The sequence below is a fragment of the Sorex fumeus genome, unplaced genomic scaffold (assembly GCF_029834395.1).
Source record: "Sorex fumeus unplaced genomic scaffold, SorFum_2.1 ptg000047l, whole genome shotgun sequence".
Classification (NCBI taxonomy): Eukaryota; Metazoa; Chordata; class Mammalia; order Eulipotyphla; family Soricidae; genus Sorex; species Sorex fumeus.
Window position 1 is genome coordinate 7821718 of NW_026606104.1, and position 13540 is coordinate 7835257.

General features: G+C 37.5%; 1 protein-coding gene across 4 annotated transcripts in view; it reads right to left on the reverse strand.

Moving 5' to 3' along the window:
* Positions 1-13540, reverse strand: part of FNBP1L (formin binding protein 1 like) — a 164915-nt gene that overhangs the window by 130627 nt on the left and 20748 nt on the right. The gene's annotated exons all lie outside the window — the stretch shown is intronic.

Below are 13540 nucleotides of genomic sequence, written 5' to 3' on the forward strand. Positions count from 1 at the left end.
AGCCCTTGAACACTACTAGGTGTGACCCCATAAGCCCTCCTCAAAAAAGAAAAAAAAAACACTACCAATTTTTACAAGTGTTGCCAGCAAAAAGTTCTACTTATACATCAATTAGCTTCTTTTATCATGCAGGTGGCATTCACTGTGGCTTTAGTTTTACTTTTTAGGTAAAGGAATGGGAAGAGGATGGTGGTGAAGCAAAAGACCATTAACTGAGCAAATTCACTAGTGAGGTGGAACAGAAACTAGTGAGGTAGAGTTCTATATCACCCCTTCCCCTTACAGTAACTCTTGGGCCTTTTCAAGCTGTATTAATCCGGTTTCTGGGCCATGGCTCCATCTCTTAACACTATTATTACTGAAGGCGGTGGAAGTCAGTCAGTCCAGCTGCTACTTCCTAAAACACCAAGGCACGTTTTTTGTCCCAGAGCTCAGTTGCCGCTATCAGCACAGCATTCTACTCATCAGTAAAGTCACTGATTGTTATCAAGTGTTTACAGTACCTTGATCTTCCCCTCAGCAATGCCAATGGTCTTGGCCCTTCCCTCAGTAATGTCAGTTGTACCATAACAGTTGGTCTTCACTGCACCACACTGGAAGTTTCTTCATCAATTGATTCTGCACTCGAATATCATGCTGTGGCTACTCATCTTTGAATATATAGATGCATTTATTTCCCAGTCAAGTCGAGTAATGAGCTGATGAACCATTTTCTGTGATAGGTAGTTGATTTCTGATTCTCCTTTAGCAGAGAGCTTTGCTTGCTGGAGTCTGTTCTGCCAGTTCTCCAGAAGTTGTAGGTTCCCACATCTCGTAAGTGGACATAGAATGTATTTTACCACGTAAGATACAAATTGAAGTTCGTACATAGTCAGTACCCAAAAAAGTTAGCTCTTGGTATTAGCATTAATTATTAGGCAAGTGGTATTCTTTGCCTGCTACTAAAGTTTCTGTCAGCTACCAATTTGATAAAACTTTGTCTATATGTAGACAGCCATAATCTGAATTAATGATACATTCATTTTTTACTGTGTCAAGAAATACTTCTCATACTGTATCCTTGTGGTTTTACAATACAAAATTTCTCATTCCAATATTTTAAAAATATTTACTGTAATTATGGTAATGAACTTGAAATTAGGTTTGTACTACTTCTATCTGAGGGTACTAGGGGTCTTAAACTGTTCAAGGACAGTAAGTTCCTGGTGAGGTTGTTTTTCTCTTTATTGTATTTCTAATTATTGTTTTCCAGGCCTTAATTCTATGTCTTTCCCTAGTATTTTTTTTTATAATATGGAAACGAAGCCACCCACAACGTTCTTCATGTTGATATCCTATGGTTTTATTTAGTCACCAAGGCAATGCATATTGAAAAATAAAAACAAAACTAAGTGCAAATAAGTTTAAGATGTTGAAAAGGAAGTGCCCTGCCTGCACTCCAATTTTCTTACAAAGGTATTTTAGGCTTTCGTGATCTTTCCATCCTGTGTGTGAAGATCATTTCATGATCTTTTTTCCATCCGAGTAAGTTTTACATTTTGATTTTACAAAAGCTCAGCATCTTAGGGCACCTACCTTGAAAGCACAGGCTGTGCATTTGAGCTCCGGTGCTATTGCATGTGTTGATCTCTGCTGATAGCTCTGCTTTCTTTGGTCCCTTTTGCTGCAATCTCCAGCTGCATTTTAGCAAGGTATATGCAATCACTAGGGTTGACCCACCCAGTGAGCACCACAGAAAGAAATCTGATGCCTGCAGGGCATATGTGTAAACACCACAGTGATACTGGACAAGCACTACATCCAGAGGTGTGAGATCCTACTGACCACTGACACTGAGTATGTAGAACATGACCAGATATGCAACCCTAATGAGCACCACAAAAAATGTGTGAGCACCATAGCTAAGTACATGTGTGAGCCCCAGTCATTACAACAATAGCAACAGCAAAGGAAAAAAGGGAAGAAAATGGTATTTTTGAGGGAAGATATGATATTCTATGTGACTTTTGAAAGATCACATAATACAAGACATGGAGACAACTTTATCCCTCAATGGATGAATGAAGAAAACATAGAATAAAAACAAGTATATTCAGTCAGAAAAAGAAAGCCCTATAGCTAAGGATAATTCAGTGGTAGAGTATCTGTGTTCTATGTGTGGGGCCAGAGGTTTGCAAAGCTATCTTTTTATCCTACCAGCCAAAATACCTGAACATAACTATTATTGTTAGCTTGCAGTTCTATATAAAAATATCTATGATCTTCAGGATCTTTTCCTAAGTTACTACCATTCTTCTAACTCAGTATGTTTAACTTGAACTTAAAAAAAAATCTAGTTTAGATACCTGAGGGCTGTAAAAATAGACAATAGGGAAAGTGCTTGTCTTGCATGTGGCCAAACCAGTTTTAATCCCTGGTACCACAAATGGTCCCTCAGCCCTGTCAGGAGTGACCCCTAAGAACAGAGCAAGGAGCAAGCCTTAAACATAGACCCTTATGGTCCCTTGAGCTCCACCAAGAGTGCAGAGCTAGCAGTTAGCCCTAAGTACCAAGATGTGTGACCTAAAATAACAAACAAAAACAGATTTCATGATTTTTGTTTTTAAAGTGCACTTCAGGGGGCCTGTGATATTGCTCAATGGGAGAACACATGCCTTGAATATGTGAGATCCGGGGTTCCCAGCATTGCAAAAAAAAAAAAAAAAGAAAAAGAAAAAGAACAGAAAAATTTCCCCAGTATTTCCCAAAGTATTTAATGCACATGTAGAAACCAAGAAAATTACAATTCTAACTACCTGAGTTTTTTATTCCAGAATCAGTATTCTTTCCCCAAGACAAAGCACCTTTTTTCAGTAAACTCTAAGTTTAAATTTAAGTTTCTTAGTTTCAAATAAACTTTTAAATTCCACTATTCAACTTTTTTGATTAACATTTTACAAATTATCAATATATTAAATGATAATCCTATAATCATTTATTATCAGCTTTTCCATGCATTATGAGGCCTTCACAGGAAAATACACATTTATCATAGATTCAGAACCCACTGGCTACATATTTAATATTTGCTGAATGGGAACATGTGTTTTTTTGTGTTCCTAGTTCCTATAGTACCAATAAATTTTTAGTAGAACTCTATTTCAACTCTAGCCAGTATTCTACCAAAATTATAGATACTGAGTCACTAATTAAAAAAACTCCCCCTGGCAAAAGTGATAGTATAGCAATTAGGGTTCTTTCCATGCAGCCTGCACAGGTCTAATTCCCAGAACCCAGTATGGTCTCTGGAGCCCTAACAGGAATGATTGATGAGCACAGAGTCAAGAGTTAATCCTGAGCACTATCAGGTATGGCCCAAATAATGTTCCCAATCCTATTTTTACAAACTATAGTATCCTTACACTTACACATATGTGTTTTTTTCTTTAATAGGCTTAAAGATTCTTATAGCTCATACTTTTAAAAGACTGCCACCTCAAGTGGCTTTTCTTATTTGCCAGTAAGAAAACTAATACAGGAAATTATTAAATCACCTTACTATGTCAAAAATAGTTAATTATAAAACTAGGTTCAAAAATTCTTATTGTATTGGATACTAAAAGGTGTGAAACAAATTCTTCATCCTAAAATTCCGTCTAGGCAGATCTTACAGAGTATGTGATTACTATAATTTCTATTATGTCTGTAATACCATGTTCCAGATATTGCAATGTGTTCAGTACCATCCTACCTTTTTACTATAGTGCAGGGACTTAAAAACAATTTTTTCTGACTGATGCCAGCAGTGTTTCTGTTTAGGATTCTATCAACTGTTAGGAGTATGTAAGAGACTGGAAAGCTAAAGTAGGAAACAAACTTATAGCTGAAGTAGTAAAGAGACCAGCAAATGGGCTTGTCATTTAACACTAGGTTCCTGGGTTATGGGCTGGAGCACAGCGCACCTAGACAGCCTTAAAACTGCTCTTCTAGGTGTTATATATACACAATGGAACACTACACATCTGTAAGAAATGATGAAATCATGCAATTTGCTGCAACATGAATGGAACTGGAAGAAATGTTAAATGAAGTAAGCCAGGAGAACAGTGATATCACTTATATGAGGTATTTGGAATAAAAGGATCTGGAAATGCAATGGTTTAAGGAAGGGATGTCTGGAAAACCCTTGGCCCAGAACAGGGACAAGCAAAGAAATACAATGAAGGGAAAGGGGAAAAGAAATAGATAAAAAACAGGGACAGGGATCAAGAGGATTCAAGTGCATCAGTGGTGTTAAGGAATGACAGAGCTAAATATCCAAACAAGAGTCAACAACCCTGAAATGACAAGACCCAAACTTTAATAATCAAACTTAAAAGGTGCCTGTCAAGATGGCAGGCTGGTACTTAGGGAGTGGGGGTGGCAGGTAGGAGAAGAAACCTGGGAAACCTGGTAGAGTGAAGTTGACACTGGTGGCAGGATTACTGATGGAATAGTGTATGTCAAAAACCTAACTATGAATAACTGTAATTCATAGTGCTTTAATAAAATTTGGGAGAAAAACAAAACATGTGCTTCTTGTAGTGGCTGCCATGGCAGCATGGGGTCAAAGGAGTGCAGTTTCATTTAATCATATGGGTTCCTAATTGACTTGAAATATACAAATGACTATAGGCTCTTGGTGAGAGTAGCTTCTCTAGTTCTTTCTTCATCTGTGGGCAAAACCATTTTCTTTCTTTATTGTTGTTTTGGGGCCCCACCTGGCAGTTCTCAGAAATTACTCTTGGCTCTGTGCTCAGAGATCACTCCTGACCTCGGAGCAGAGGGATTTAGGAAATTAGTGCAGTGCTAGGAATTGAACCCAGGTTGGCTATGTGCAAGGCAAGTGCCCTACCCACTAGAGCTCTGGCCAAAAAACTACTGTCTTTTGCTCTTCCAGTCTTTCCAACATTTTGTTAGCTATTTTATTTTTATTTCTCTTTTGTTATTTGGTTTCTTGTATTAACTTCCTCCTTGGGGCTGTAGAGATAGCTCAATAGGTTTGAGTGCATGCCTTGCATGCGGGAGGTGAGGGTTCAATCTCTGGCACTGCATATGGCCCCCTAAGCACCTCCAAGAGTAACACATAGCACTGGGATGGGAACAGTCCCTGAGAACCGCCAGGTGTGTCCACAAAACAAAACAAAACAAAAAACAATTCTTCCTTACTTAATATACCTCAGGACTTGGGAATGAACACTTGCCTTCCATATATGAGGTTCTATGTTTAACCACCAATGCCACACACAAAATAGTACCTCAAATAGTTTCCATTTTTCTGATTATATGACATGAATGTTTTATCTGAAATTTCTAGAGCCAGAAAAAGCTTTGTGCTGAAAAAGTTATTTTCAGATATTTGAGAACAAAAATTACCAATTTTCCTGAATTTTTTTTTTTATTACATGAGTCATATGTGGTTTTCCTTCCTAACAGTAGTTGAAAAGCTTTCTTTTCCCTCCTTTTCCATTATCATCACTGAATATTCACATACTGTATGGAACACCAGTCTAAACACTGACCACAGATATTTATGAATTTACTTGGAAAGAACATTTACTCTAAGTTACTAGATGTAAGATATGCTGATGACATGGTTACTGTCTCCATGATACTCACTTTAATGTAAGCAAATAAATGATAATACGGAATTTAAAAATACAAAGTAGAATATGTACTACAGGCACAGATTGTAAAGGAAAATGTTATTATGCAAGGTGGGTTTTTATTATGCAGAGGTAGGATCTATATGGACTGACGATAGGTGGAATCTTATAGCATAAATACAAAATTTCCATTTTGACTATTTGTAGTATAAATGTAAACAAGAAAAGGGCACAAAAAGGCATTTCAGAGCAGAGAACCACATGCAACCAAGTGTGATATCGAAATCTCCAAAGAGAGCTATCAATGAATTCTCCCCCCCCCCCCACAATACACACACCTCTCTTCCTCGGAATCTGGGTTCACCTGAACTTGCCCTGATCAACAGAATGTGGTAGAAGGGATGGGATATTCTCAGACTTTTGATGAGAGGGTTATAAAGGACTGGGAGTATCTATTTCCTTCCCTTGGAATACTCTTGGATACTCTTTGGTATCCCACCATGCAATGAGGCATACAAGTCAAATGGAGAATCAAGGAGCTGCACCTTCAGCAGAGTCCCACTAGATAGTGCCATGCACTAGACACAAGAATGAGCCATCTGGGAAGATGCATTCCAGTTGAGTTTCCAGTTGACTGTAGTCTCAGATGACACCGAAAGCAGAACTACTCACCTGAACCCCCAAAATTCACAAAACTGTGAAAAATAATGTAATTCTTATTTAAGATGCTGAGTTTTAAGTGATTCCTTACTCAGTAACAGGGCTACTAAATGTGTGAAAGTCCATGATGGCCAAAAGCTTCAGGGAAAACTTCTCATAGGTTCCCTCGTCATTGGGGTGTATTACCTGCCTTCTCTTGCTTTTCTTTTCTAATTCTTCTAATAATTTTATTTCCCCCCACCAAATGATCACCATCAAATATTTACTGAGTACCTACTGTATTTTGTTTGCAGCAGATGGTACAAAGAACATCAGGTGAAATGAGGACTGAGTGCAAGTTCAATGGGAAAAATCACGATTGCATCAGTTGTTAAGGATACTCAGATAATAATACAGCTCTTGTCCTCCAGAAGCATCTACTGAAATATAAACAGACTTGTAAACAAAATTACAAAAAGGTAGTTTCAAAAATAGAAGTGTGTACTACAGATCTGAGAACAACTGCACCTGGAATCATCAAGGAATTTTAGATAGGAGCTAAACCTGAAGATGGATCTGACTTTATGAAAACAAGTTTGGCAAGTGAAGAAGGGAAAGGGTCATTTCAGAATGAGCAAGCAGTATATGCAAAGATAGCAAAGCATAAAGAGAAGGTATTATTCAGTACAGATTTCAGTGCAATTCAAATTGAATTATGTTGTGAAAGATACTTTGTGTAATGCTTAGGAATTTGGACTTTATACTATAATCACCAAGAAGTTGGAGATACATTTCCATTTTATTTTAGAAAAATAACCAAGGTAGCAATATGAAGGGTGAATGAGAACAAAGAGCAAGAACAAGTAAATGACTATAGTAAAATTTATGTGAAAATATCAATAGTCTGTGAAGGTGAGGCTCTATAATTTCCCAACTTCCTTGGCAATATAATTAGAATAATTACTGTCAAATAATTCCTGCACTAAATGTGGAGGCAGCAATTTCTTCAAGGGTTATTCTCACCTAGCTGATGACAAGAGTACCATTAAGAACATAATCTTTGATTTCAAAATTCTAAATGAGCCATAGTACCAGATCTTATTTTCTATGAGCATAATACTAAATCTATTAGAATATAAAGAAACAGGGACCTTCTAAATAAAAAATTTAACTGAGGGGCTTGGAAGATGGCTAAAAAGGCAAGAGTCATGCTTTTCATGTGAGTTCCCTGGAAATCAAATTCTCAGCACCATATGGTCCCCTGCTCCACTAGGAGCAACCCCTGAGCACTGATTCTGAGCACCACTAGGTGTAATTTAAAACCAAAAAAAAAAAAAACCCACTATCACTCTGTCTTTGTTTTTGAGAACTTACTCCAAAAAATTTCAATCTATTACAACAACAGAAGTTCTGGAAACCTGATATCATTTCACATTTCTCTGCAAGTTTTCATTCTGACCAAAAATAAAGTCCTATTATATATAAAGTATATGTGAAATATCTCCCACAATAATCATTTTATATTCTTAGTAACACTGAATGAATCATTTGAACAACAGGAGGCAAAAAAGTGAAAGCTAAAAATATTACCAGACATTACCTCTGCTTTCTCAGAGTGAACCTCTACAATTACCTCCAAATAGCACACAATTTTTGCTATCCTCAAATAGGATTATAATTTTTTTAAATGACCTTCAGATAAAGGCATAGAGATTCATCCCAGGGAACAAGAGATATTACAGTGGGTAGGGCAGGGCACTTGCCTTGCATGTGGCTGATCCAGGTTCAATTCCCGGCATTCCATAGGGTCCCTGAAAAAATGACTCCTGAACACAAAGCTGAGATAAACTTTGAACATACCAGGTGTGACCCCTACCCCTTCCCCAAAAAAACAAATAAATTTAATCCAAACAAAGTAAGTTTGGAAATTAAGCTAAACAATCTAGAGTAGAATATAGCCCTTAAGAACTACTTAGATTGGAGTTCAAATTCTGATACACACACTTGACAGATCTTATTTTTGCATATATATATCTAATGATTTTCCTGCATGATATATTAAAGTAACAATAAAATTTTGAAATAAATACCATATGTATTTATTTCTTAACTATCTTACATCCTTTCTCCATGGATCCTAGAAGTTCACTAATATCATAATATTAAGGTATCATTTGTATTCACAATAAACTTATTAGAAAGATCTCTGTCTAACCAGATAACTTTTGAATTTAGTCTGTAACATTTCCTATATCACACTAGAAAGTAGTCAGATAATCTCTAATAGCCTCAACAGCAGTTTCTTAATTGCTAGACATATGCTTTCTGATTCTCTCTCTTCCTCTACAACCAATCCTTGACAAAAAAAACTTCTCAAACTGCACAGAAAAAAATTTTTTTGAAAAATTTCCTTTAAATCTACTAATTCTACTAATTTAAATCTACTAATAGTCTCACATTCTGGTCAAATTAAACCAGACTCCTTCTTGTCTACTAATTCCATGTCAGTAATAAATGTTATTTATATAAAATATACTAAAGCCTGAAATATATTAAATAACATTAAATGTAAAAGAAAACAGCCATGGACTATATTACTTTCTACTCTCCTTACCTAATGCATGAGAAGACCCTAAAATAAAATATTACATATAATCTTATAATTTTTAATGTTAAATCTGTGTTACCAATCTATCTTATACTGGTAATACCTTTCTACCTAACAGAGCTGGTAAGAAGTGAAAAAACACATCCTAAGTGTTGACTTCTTTTGTTTGTGTCATATCTGCCTTATATTATAAATTGTCCTTTTAGGTGTATTCATATTATACTGCTTTCCTTGTTTCTGTTTTTAACATAAATAACCTATATACTGAAAAACAAAAAAAAATATTTAAGAACCAAAGTTACTTGTATACCTATGTTCATAGCACCCTTATTCATAATAAAACAAGATGAATATCAAAACAAAATCTTTGGTGCATACAGATAATGGCTATTATTGAGTCTTAAAAATTATTTATTTCCTAGCATCATGCTAAGTGAAATGAGTCAGAAAGAGAGAGACAAACATAGAAAGATTGTATTCATCTGGGGAACACAAAGTAACAAAATAGGAGACTAACACCCAAGAATAGCCTAGATTAAGTACCAGGAGGTTTACTCCATGGCTTGGAGGCCAGCCGCACATGCTAGGGGAAAAGGCAGCTCAGATAGAAAAGGGAGCACCAAATAAAGGGTGTTGGGAGGATCCTCCCAGGATGGGAGATGTATGCTGAAAGTAGACTATAGACCGATCGTGACTGCCACAGAGGCGGGGTAGGGTGCGGGGGCAGGGGGGGAGGTGGGAGGATACTGGGATGGTGGAGAATGGGCACTGGTGGAGGGATGGGTACTTGATAATTGTATAACTGAAACCCAAGCACAAAAACTTGTAAGTCTACAACTGTACCTCATGGTGTTTCACTAATAAAAATTTTTTAAAAATCATTTATTTCCAGATAAAATCAAAAAAGAAAAACATCATGTAATTTCACTTATCTGAAGGAAGTCCATTTATAGAAAGAAAATGATGATTATCAGGGGACTAGAGAAAGAGAAGAATGGTGAGTTTAGCACTGTCACTGTAGCACTGTCCTCCTGTTGTTCATTGATTTGCTCGAGTGGGCACCAGTAATGTCTCACAACAAATTGTGAGACTTGCTACTGTTTTTGGCATATCGAATACATCATGGGGAGCTTGCCAGGCTTTGCCATGCGGGCGAGATACTCTCAGTAGCTTGCTGGGCTCTCTGAGAAGGGCAGAGGAATCGAACCCAGATCGTCCGCGTGAAAGGCAAACACCTTATCCACTGTGCTATCACTCCAGCCCCTTCAGCCACACCAAGCAATGCACAAGGTTTCTTCTGGCTCTGCACTCAGGAATTACTTCTGGAAGTGCTTGAGGGACCACATGGGATGTTGGGGGTTGAATCTGTTCAGCAAATATCCTACCCACTGTACTATCACTCTGGCCTCAGTGAATTATATAATGGATTATGTTTCAGTTTGGGATAAGGAAAAAGTTCTGAATATAGGGATGATGGATTATCAATATATTTAATGCCATTGGATACTTAAAAATTTTAGGGGGGGGGCTGGAGCAATAGCACAACATGTAGGGCGTTTGCCTTGCACGCGGCCGACCCGGGTTTGATTCCCAGCATCCCATATGGTCCCCTGAGCATGGGCAGGGGTAATTCCTGAGTGCAGAACCAGGAGTAACCCCTGTGTTTCGCCAGGTGTGACCCCCCCCCAAAAAATAAAAATGAAATAAAATAAAGGTGATGTGCCCGCTTCTCTAAAAAAAAAAAAAATTAGGGGGGAGGACATAACCATCCATACTCAGGGCTTATTTCTGGCTCTGCTCTCAATGATCACTCCTGATAGTGCTCAAGGTAGCATAGAGGATGCTGGGATAGAGCCTGAGCTAGCCACATACGAGGCAAGTGCCTTTTTCATTGTACTTTCTACCTAGCCCAAAAATATATTTAACCACTATAAAAATATTTAAGCACCCAATACACACATACACTGTATCAATGAATGTATTACTTAAATATTGTTATTGTGGTTAAATATATATGCATAAATAACGTATGATTAATATAAATGTATAGTGATGAAACAGTATCACTGTATCACTGTCCTCCCGTTGATCATCGATTTGCTCGAGCGGGCATAGTAACATCTCCATTGGAGACTTTGTTGTTACTGTGTTTGGCATATCGAATACATCACGGGTGGCTTGCCAGGCTCTGCCATGCGGTTGAGATACTCTCGGTAGCTTGCCGGGCTCTCCGAGAGGGGTGGAGGAATCGAACTTGGGTCGGCCATGTTGGCTGCGTGCAAGGCAAACGCCCTTCTGCTGTGCTATCGCTCCAAACCACCTACATTAAATTGGGAATAGTCAGGATCTTCGGATGAATCAAAAACTTTTTTTAACTGTACTGGGACTCCTGGGTATGACAGTGATCATCAAGAGCCACATTTAAGACTAGACTTTATTAGAAATGCACTTTTATATTGGGCCTATTTTCTTCAAATCATCTTGTTTCTTTTTATTTATTTTTTACCTATTTGAAGTCTATATTTAATTAAAATGGCATTAGAAAGAACACCTTCAGAAAAATCACAAAGACAAATAGCATAACAAATGCCATTACTTGTTCTTATTGCTTTATATCATTAAAATATCTTTTTATTTTTTTACCATGACTGTATGATGCTTCCAACGGTGTTTCAGTATTGTCTTTCTCCTGGTACTCTATCCTAAAAGTGAAAAACCTAGATGTTTCAGGTACTGGCTCTCATCAAAGGATTATTTTGTCTCACAGAAAGTACTTGGCAATGTCTGAAAACATTTGGGATGATGACACAAAGGGATACTTGTATCTAGTAGACATAAGCCAGAGATGCTGCTAAATATTCCACAATGTATAAAACTGCCTCTCACAGTAAGAGTGAACTAAAATGCCAATAAATGCTAAGACTGAGAAACCCTCTTCTAAGATTTTACTAATTTGCTTGATTTCAAGTAGAAATTGATGACAAAAATTATCTTCCTTATTTTCTTTTTTGCTTTTTTGGGTCACACCCAGCAATGCTCAGGGGTTACTCCTGGCTCTGAACTCAGGAATTCCTCTGGGTGGTGTTCAGAGGACCATATGGGATACCAGGGATTGAACTTAGGTCAATTGCATGTAAGGCAAACACCATACCTGCTGTACTATAGCTCCAGACCCTCTTTCCTATTTTATCTATTTTTCAGAAGGAAAATTTAAGCATATATCTTTAAGGTAAGCATATATATTTTTTTCTTTTTGGGTCACACCCGGCAATGCACAGGGGTTACTTCTGGCTCTGCACTCAGGAATTACTCCTGGCGGTGCTCAGGGGACCATATGGGATGCTGGGAATCGAACCCAGGTCAGCCATGTGCAAGGCAAACGCCCTACCCACTGTGCTATTGCTCCAGCCCCAATAAGCATATATCTTAAAGAGAAGTCTTTCTTGTGCAGCAAACAAGCTAAGTGTAACATTCTGATGTCAAGGAAAGTAAGAAGAAATTAACTTATGTCATTTTTTTCACCCTGGCCAATCCTACCTATGAAACGCTATGCCATGGGTAAACTAAAAGAGGATGTAATCATCTCTTTAGTTGTGTGCTCTTTTGGGGGACAGAAACAACAATTTTAAAAAGTCCAAGGGGCTGGAGTGATACTACAGTGGGTAAGACATTTGCCTTGTGCACGGTCAATATAGATTCCATCCCAGTCATCCTATATAGTCCCCCTAAACACTACTAGGAATAATTACTGAGTGCAGAGCACCATTAGGTGTGACTCTTTAGGTTCCTGAGCATCACTAGGGTGGTCAAGGTAATCCCCAAGCTCACAGGATTGAAGGAGCACATCCTTGGGCCTCTGTACTAAACTGCAGGCCCACTGGCAAGAATCTCTGAGGGGGCACTCTGTGCCTGAGTACTACTTGCAAGACACCCTCACATCCCAAAACACACACACACACACACACACACACACACACACACACGCACAGAGTTGGATAATCCTTCCTGATGGCCATTTGAGTATGAGATATCAATGTATGCAAGTACTTTTACAACAAAAAATAACTCACTTAAAATTCAAATCATGAATTTTTCACAACTAAACATACTATTTATAAACTCAACATGTTATATATGATTAATTTACATTTAAACTATGAGGAGCATTAATCTAATGAGTGAACAACAGTACCATATCAGTACCAAGAATACTTTTGCTCCCTCCCTTTTGAATATTAAATAAAAAGAGAAATGTTACAGAAAGTATATAATAAATGCATTTTGGATATATGAAAAATAGAATGTTATATAGCAATGAACACGAATACATTACAAACACTTCCAACAATACGCAAGAACCTAATTTTGATAAATAGAAGAATACTCTCAAAACCTATCCAGGACCTATTCTCTGAACTTGTGAGTGTTACCTTACGAAAAGACTTTTGAAAATGTGATTAACAATATTGAGATGGGAAGATTATCCTGAATTATCCATGTGGGCTCTACACACTCAGGTATTTCTACAGAAGATGATATGATGACTAAAGCAGAGGCTTGTACATAGAGGATGGGACCACAATCCAAGGAAAAACAGGTGGCCCCTAGAAGCTGAAAAGGACAAAGAAAAAGACTATCTGATAACAACCTTCCAATATAGGAACTTTAA